This window comes from Lutjanus erythropterus, chromosome 20 (assembly GCF_056507025.1).
Source record: "Lutjanus erythropterus isolate fLutEry1 chromosome 20, fLutEry1.hap2, whole genome shotgun sequence".
NCBI classification, from domain to species: Eukaryota; Metazoa; Chordata; class Actinopteri; order Lutjaniformes; family Lutjanidae; genus Lutjanus; species Lutjanus erythropterus.
Genome location: NC_139336.1, coordinates 13,677,491 through 13,683,490, shown reverse-complemented (window position 1 = coordinate 13,683,490; position 6,000 = coordinate 13,677,491).

Sequence of the window (6,000 nt, the reverse complement as noted above, 5' to 3'; positions counted from 1 at the left end):
GTCTTCAGTCACGTTACAATAAGCGCCATAAGACATTATAATGCAGTTAGAACACTTCATAAAACTCTTTATAAATGTTGATAATCAGGCATGACAACTTATAACGAGGTTTATAAGTGGTGGACATAACATAAGTTCAGCATTCATAATGCGTTATACCTTCATGCCAAAGTCAGCCCAGCAGTTTTGGAGGGAAGAAGCTGGGTCCTGGGTTACACAGCTTATAACTATCATGACTTTAGCCAGTTATAAGGCACAAAGAGGACTGCTCTTATATATCATAAGCAGTCAGAAATTCTAAGGTTATGAAATTGGTTAATCCATCCATCCTTCTGTAACTGAGTAATGCATATTATTGATGTTTATAAGACACAGAAACTTCTGTTATGACATGTTAGATCAGTTCTCTATTGGCCTTTGTAACTGTCTAAAGTCATGGTGGTTATAATGTGCTGTGTAAGATTCTTCTTTCAAACTCTGTTGTTGCTTTGGCATGGAGGCATTAAACTTATTATACATCACGTCCACTACTTATAATACTTTAGAAACCCTGTTGTAGGTTGTCATGCATGGTTATAAACATGTATGAAGAGTTTTATAAAGCCTAATAGATGCATTTAAATATCTTATGAATGTGCATTATAGACATGACCTTCATAGAAAGTGTTACCATTATTTTTAATTAACAGCACTGTAACACTGCACGGGACCACACGTATTTAGTTTCTTTTATGTCAGTCATGTCAGGACAAGTCGAGCAGCGCTGAAGGTTTCTGAAAATCCTTGAAACTGTGGAATGTGGAGGGAAATGGCCTTAAAAGGGTTTCGACAATGAACAGGTTGCCTTGAAATCACTTACAAAGTCACCATAGCAGGTTTACCCGAGAGAAACTGCTTTTTTTTATATATCTGTTACAAAATCAAATCCAGATTTATCAAAGCTGTTCTGATACTTATATTTAATTTCTTTTTACTCTGACTTTGTTTGCATCACAGCCTCTGTGAATCTCAGATTTCAGCTGATTTGCGTTTTCAAGGTGAAGATGACGTTGGTCTGAGCTGAGTGTAAACAAGCATTGAATCCGTGTTAATTGTGAACTGAGCCCAAAAAAATCACCTTGTCAGAATGAACCAGCAGCTCAAAATAGACACCCCCGATACAATTAAACTAAACGTTTCTGTCAGACTGTTTTCAAGCTGTGAAGTCTTCACATCAGCATTTTTTTGCCGCCCACACGTTAGATAGCAACAGTTCATCCCAATAACAATGAATGATAATAAAAATTACTTGCACAGCAGCATGTTTCGGCAAATTACAGAGTGATTCATTGCAGGGAAAATGAAAGGGAAATGAATTAAAAGTGAAAAATTAAATAAATAAGTAGTCAGGAAAAACAAGTGATGACTAAAGTAAAAATGAGAAAAACTAATGAGCTTGAAATTAAATTGTAATAGAAAAAAGTTTCAAAGAGAAAATAAAGCAGCTGCAGCAGTGAGACACAGTTACCACAGTATACGGCCCTATATTATTATATTTATTTGTTTTTAGGGCATTACAAAAATTACGATGGTAATTTTACCCACACATATAATATCCATTGTTTTCCCTCACAGAGTTGGTTATTTATGATCTGGCATTGAATTCTGATTAGATGAATCACAAACAAAGCATTTTTTGGAGACAGACAAGCCCCCGGTTTGTAAGTTAACATGTCAGCACTAAAACCAAGGTTTCAGAAGAAAGTTGGGACATCGCTGTCGGCTCACTTGGCGTATACAGAGCAGGTGGAGTTTATATGGTGTTGACCTCACTGAGGTCAACAGCAGCACCGTATAATTTATTAGCAGAGAGCCGTGGGCTTTATTTTAAATGAGACTGTAAATAAACTAACTCCAGATGGGCCTTTTATTAACAGGTCTTTTATGGACGATTTTGAGTTTATTTTTCTTGCTTTTCATCCTTTGAAAGACTTTTCAAAGACTTTTTTTTATGTGATATTAACTATTTGAATTGTGTTTTAGCTGGTCTGTCTCTACTTATCTGTCTCAAGGGCCAGTCAGCCATCATGTTGTAAATAATTTGGAGGGGTGTGCGTGTGCTTGCGTGCGTGTGTGTGTGTGTGTGTGTGTGTGTATGTATGTGTGTTTAATCAATCCATGCCTCACCTTCTGACCTGCCTTCTACCAAAAGCCACCAGTTTAATGAACACATTTCCTCATCAGTGATGTCTGACCTCCTGTTGTACAGACGGTTGTACAGAGCTGCCGACCAGCTAACATGTGGAACAGAGAAACTCCTCACTGTTGTACAGAAGAAAATCCTTAATAAAAGAACTTAACAAAGTGACTTTATGTGTCACAGTCTTATTTTTTACTCCAGTTTATTGGCACCATGTGGTTACTTAACAGGATGTGCTTTTTAATTCATCTTACCTTGGTTTTATGAGGTAGTTTATTACCTATAGTAGATAGCGGTTGGTGCACTCCAAAATGTGTTTTAGCCACCTAAAAAAGTAGTATAAGTATCCATTTAAGTGTACCCTATATTTAGAGTATTTTCACCACTTTGCCTTGCCATTGTTCTGACACTGTTCTGACTCTGTCCACAGCATCACATCGTGTAGCTTCCTTCACTCGTACCCCTGTCTGCCCCTACAAACTGGGGGTGTGCTGCCCGCTACCTACTGTAAGTAATGCACTATCAACTGGTACCTCATATAAGCCTACTTAAAAAATCTGAAATATCCCTTTAATTTACCTCCACTGAAGCAGGCAATTCAATTTCGTCAATCCACAGAGTAATTTTCCGGTTAAATAACTATCCTTATACAACTCCAAAATGCCAAAAGTTCAAGAACAAATTAATGTATGGAGCACTTTAAAAAAAACAGGCTTGTGGCAAAGTGTTTTACAACAAACAAGCCAAAAAAAAAATATATCACAAGACAGGGTATTGTTGAATATTATTACATGTTGTTTTTTTGCATAAGCTGTGATGTGATTAGACAACTCTGTTTTATTTTGTTTTAATTATAGAAAGGTATTAGCATCCATCCTTCAATGCAAAATATTATAGACCTCCCAGTAAAACACTTGCATCATAAACGGTCTTCAAAATTAGCCATCACATGAAATTAACACCTTTCTAAAACAATTTCAACAAAAAAATAACATTATAGCTTTCATGAAGGGAAGATTTATTGCAGGACTGTTGCTGTTTTTGGTTACTTTTGTTATTTTCTACGCTTCCACTGTCCTGTTTTACTGCCAAACAACATTTTGATTAATGTACTTTCAGGCAAAACAAGTTCATCAACAACTATTAGTAACTGTAGGTATCAGTGCAGACTGTAATCCATACGCAGTGAGATCTGGGAGACCAAGAGGGTTCATCTCAACATTTAAAAAACACTAAGGACATTTATTTTCTTGTCTGTGATTAGGGAGGCACTTAAGTGTCTTGAAACTCCAATCCATCCTGTTTCCTGCGCCGTTCAATTGATTTTCTGTGTTTGCGAGGAGATGAATGGCCATGAGGGTCAAGCCGTTCGGCCAATCCAAGAACAGGAAGGAACGCTGCAATTCATCAACCCAAAACACTCATTTGGATGGTAAATCACGATGGCGAGAAAAAGCAAAAGCATTAATACCCACACAGATGAAAAGACCCAATCAACCTTTATGGTAATGCGTCTAATCAGTGCAGGTTCTAGGATAGTGGAACCCTGGGGGCCGGATGATTCTTTTACAAGGGCCAGTATTTAGATAAGCACTAATTTTAGCAGTGATGTGGTTCAAGAAAAGACAGGGTCAAAAGTGATTTCCGGTACAAAAGGTGTTCAGTAGGGCACCGTCACTTTACCAAACCAAAAGGAAGAGTTTGTGAAAGCCCAGGCCTGAAAATATATTTTAAAAAAGGCACAAAAAAATGTTGCTTTACATTTGTGTGCACATTATATATATAAAATTTTGTCTGTATCTGTATATAGGCCTGCTGGGGTTAGAAATAATTACAGTACATGAATGATTCAAGTCACTTTATATTTTCATAAATTCATCTGTTGAGACTAGTGGTGGAGAAATTATTTAGGTCCTTTCTTTAAGTGAAAGTAGGGATACCACTCTATAAAACATACTCTAAATATTAGGCTACAAAGTAAAAGTATGCAGTGGTGTAGGTATTCAAATCATTTGCTTAAGTGAAAAATAGTGATACTATAGCTGGATCAAGTACAATTACCTAAATGTTTTACTAAAGTACAGTACTTGAGTAAATATGCTTTCAATATATTTTCCACCACTGAAAGCATGTAGGCCTAAGTATAATCAGGGAACTCTAAAAGTATTAAAAGTAAAAGTATTCAGTGCAGAAACATGTCTTCTAACTAACAAAATTATTCTGTGTTCAGTTGAATAATGTTTTGTTGAACTATGAGTCCATTCCTCAGCAGTGTGTTAATTATTACAGATGTGTCGTGTACCAGCTCGTCTTTGTGCTGCTACTGAAGGACTGCTGCAAGCAATAACTTACTTTAAACATTTACTACCTGATCATTTAAATGAATGTAACTGTAATTGTCCACAGCACCTGTGAATATGTGCAGGTTATGAAATGGTATTATGAAATGTTGATGTAACATTGAAGTAAAATCAACACACAACCACATATGGCAGAAAACTGTCATGTCATGTTTGTGACGCTGGGACAAGTTATGTGTGCCACAGGTTCTCACACTTCCATCTCTCTAGACAAACCTCAGCTGATATATGAGACGTCTACGGCTTTTCCTACAGGTGGACATGGCGGGAGGCAGATTATCTCTGATTATCTCATAGGGACACTATATCATATTTTATCCACTGGAATATGTTGTGCTGCTGACCCTGTCCACAGCATTACATTGCTTAGATTCCAGTCCTGCTGCACTGGTCTGAAAGGACAATAACTAAAATTTCTCCCACAGTCCATCTCTCTGACAGGCTGCTACAAGCAGGAAGAGAAAGAGGGAGGAGGAGAAGAGCTGCTGCAGGGGCTTCATTATCATCATTATCTGATGAGGGAGTTTATCATTGCCTTGGCAAACTGTCCATGTAGACCGGAGCAGTGAGCCTCCTGCAGGTAGCAGCAGAACACACACACACACTCACACTCTCTAAACTTTCCCTTTCCTTCTATCAGCTTTCATTACCTTCTTCAAAAAGAAGAAGTTCTAATTCTTCCATTACTTCTATTTATGCAGGTGACCTCCTATGTTATCTTTGAAACACTTACCAGAAAAAACTGCAGAGGAAAGAAGTAATGGTAAGTCTTAACTCTCACTCACAACTCTTTCCTCCCAACTTTTCATGTCTTTACATTAAAAAACACAATGATTCTATAATTTTTTTAAGTTGTTAAAAAATCTCTTTCATTCCTTTTTAGTATGCAGATACACATATTTATATGGAACAAATGGAAAAGATCTTGTTTCCCACCAATAAATAAATGTAATCAATAACTTCACATGTAGTGCTGACATGTGAAGCTGGTTGCTATGGAGTCTCTGTAGATTTGAGAAATCTGTCCCTAAATCACCATTTTACTTTCAAACATTTGAGAAGAAAGTCCCACTCAAGGATTGCAGATAAACTACTCAAGTGACCACCAAAATAACCTCAGTTCAGCTCTCTTATTGTTGCATAATGGAAACTAGTGAGAATGTCAGGAGTTTCAAGTAATTTACAGACTTTCTTCCAAGCCGTTTTACTCAATGCCTCAACTGAATTTCAACCCTGAGCTGTCAAAAGCTCAACAGACCCAGAAACTGACTTTGAAGCACTGAGATCATATGCTTTTAACAGTGTGAACACAAAGACCGCCTACTTCACTGACGCCTTGTAAGTGCATTGATTTGTTTGCTCCCTCTTACCTGCAGCAGATGTTTGCGAACAGGCTAGTAACCCCAGACTCCCTTAACAAAATCACACTATCTTCAGAACTGTTGCATGAGGAAAAACTTT